The sequence below is a fragment of the Megascapheus bottae genome, chromosome Y, assembly GCF_031878675.1.
Source record: "Megascapheus bottae isolate mThoBot1 chromosome Y, mThoBot2.hap1, whole genome shotgun sequence".
Taxonomy (NCBI): Eukaryota; Metazoa; Chordata; class Mammalia; order Rodentia; family Geomyidae; genus Megascapheus; species Megascapheus bottae.
Window position 1 is genome coordinate 1914440 of NC_143548.1, and position 2479 is coordinate 1916918.

The following is a 2479-nucleotide window of genomic DNA, read 5'->3' on the forward strand; positions in this document are numbered from 1 at the left end:
CGGAGCATGAAGAGGAAAATGAGGGAGAAGATGAAGTTCAGACGATGAGACTCTGAACCAAATGATTGCTCAATGAGAAGAAGAATTTGACCTTTTTATGGGCAGGGACAAGGACCAGCAGAGAGAAGATGCTCCAAATCCAAAGCAGAAGCCATGCCTTATAGAGGAAGATGAGCTGCCCTCCTGGATGATTAAGGATGATGCTGAAGTAGAAAGGCTCATGTGTGAAGAAGAAGAGAAAATATCTGGCAGGGGACTAGAGTGATGCCCTCACAGAGAAGCAGTAGCTCAGGGCCATCGAAGAAGGCACTTTGGGAGAAATGGAAGAGGAAGGATGGCTTACTAAACAAAAAAAATGGCAAAGAAATGTGGATAAAGATCCTGTGAATGAAGATGTGAAAAAGCTAAGAGAGAAGGCCGCCCTCCCGCTGAGAAACTCTCACCCAATCCACCCAAACTGACAAAACAGATGACTGCTACCATCGATACTGTGATAAACTACAAAGAAAATTCAGGGCAACAGCTCAGTAAAGTCTTCATTCAGTTACCTTCCAGGAAAGAGTTACCATAATGCTATGAACTCATTAGGAAGCCAGTGGATTTCAAAAAAATTAAAGAAAGGATTTGTAACCATAAAAACCAGAGCTTGGGTGACCTGGAGAAAAATGTTTTGCTTCTCTGTCACAATGCACAGACATTCAACTTAGAGGGATCCAAGATCTACGAAGATTCCATTCCCTTACAGTCAGTGTTTAAGAGTGCCCAGCAAAACATTGCCAAACAGGAAGAGAGTGAGGATGAAAGCAATGAGGAAGAGAAAGAAGAAGAAGAAGAAGAGTCCGATTCAGAGGCAAAATCTGCTAAGGTGAAAATTAAGCTTAATAAAAAAAGACGAGAAAAGTTGGGACAAAGGAAAAGGCAAGAAAAGGCCAAATGGAGGGAAAGTCAAACCCATGGTGAGTGACTTTGACAGTGAAAAGAGCATGAAGGAAGTGAACAGTCAGAAGCAAGTGGGACTGACGATGAGTGATCCCTCAACCTTTATTTTTCCACCTTAAAACTAAACCCTTCCACTTCCCTCATTTTTTCCCAGTGAGTTCACTTGTCGTTGGAGCAATGCATTGTTTCTATGTCCTCACTCGCATCTATAAACTAGATTTAGGATAGTGGTGGACAAACTTATGATATCATGATGTATAAGTAATACACAGGCAAACATTTGTAACATATCATGACCAAATTGGACTTAAAGATTCAAAGATTAAAAACCAACAAAAGCTTTTGATGGAAAAAATATGTGGGTGGAAAATATGTTTCTATGGGGGAGTCTAAATTGGTAACTGTTAGATTGTGCCTGGTTTTATCACTTTTTTTTGGTACTGTGTTTTGTAGTACTGATAACCAAGAGAAGCCATTAAAAGCCACTGGTTATTTAAGTTTCATCAGGCAAGGTTTTTCAAGATTTTTATTTTTCAGTATTTTTTATACTGTGATACATATAAGCAACTTTAATAGGTGATAAATATACAGTAGTTAGATTTCACCTGCATATATAGATTTTTCCACTTTATGCTCTATGATCTGAAAAACATGTCCTTTTTTAATTGTATAGGATTTACATCTCTGTAAACATTGCTAATTTGTTTTTTTCTTTTTGCTCTTGGTTTTAAAAGTTTTGTTAAAAACATGATTGATTGTTGCAATCCTTAGAGTGTATTGAATAGCTTTGCTAGTTTACATTCCCAAGGTGTATTGTCTCTTCTCTAAAGTGTACTTAATCTTTGCTTTCTTTGCGTAGTCTTTGGTTGCAAGTCATAAGCTTAAGGCAAATAAAATTCCAGTAATTTTGAAAAAAAAATTCTCTTTCTGTTGCGATTTGGCTTTACAGTTTTTCTGATCAGTTGGCTTGATTGTGCAGAAAAAAATAAAAGCCAGTTAAGATGCAAGCAACTTTGTTTACCGGGAGAGCGGGGAAGTAATTTTCACTAGCACTGGAGGCAGTGCTGCCTCTGAGAAAACCTTTGCCCCTTTGAATGATAGTGCTGCCAGAACCAGTTCTCAGGCTCCACTTGGTTTGGCAGGATCATTGCCAACAGTCAAGATGGTGCTGCTGTTGGCTCATGGGGGAGGGGATTCCTTCCCAATGCCATTTTATGATCAGAAGTGGAAATATCTCGATGGAGTTACTCACAAATTGCTGGGTTTTATGGTCCCATGAAGCTGGCAGTTCTTCACCATGGCCTGGTGATGGCTCAGGGATTGCACAGGCTCTGTCTGCAGCAGGCAGGTCTTTGCTGCTGAGAAGCACTTTCTACTCACATGCTGAAGGATGGCTTTCTCTCCACAGCAGCTCCGAGCAGCTGGCACTGCTCCACACTGCATTCTTGTGTTAGTTTCCTTCCTTTCTGCTCTCTAAGATCTCTGTGGTGCTAAAACTGACTTAGGATTGATCATTGAGTATGAACTTTCCCCTGCCATG

The 2479-nt window shown here is 40.1% G+C and overlaps 1 pseudogene; it reads left to right on the forward strand.

Moving 5' to 3' along the window:
* Positions 1 to 299: 299 nt before the first annotated feature.
* Positions 300 to 1030, forward strand: LOC150040203 (SWI/SNF-related matrix-associated actin-dependent regulator of chromatin subfamily A member 2 pseudogene; annotated as a pseudogene).
* Positions 1031 to 2479: the final 1449 nt, after the last annotated feature.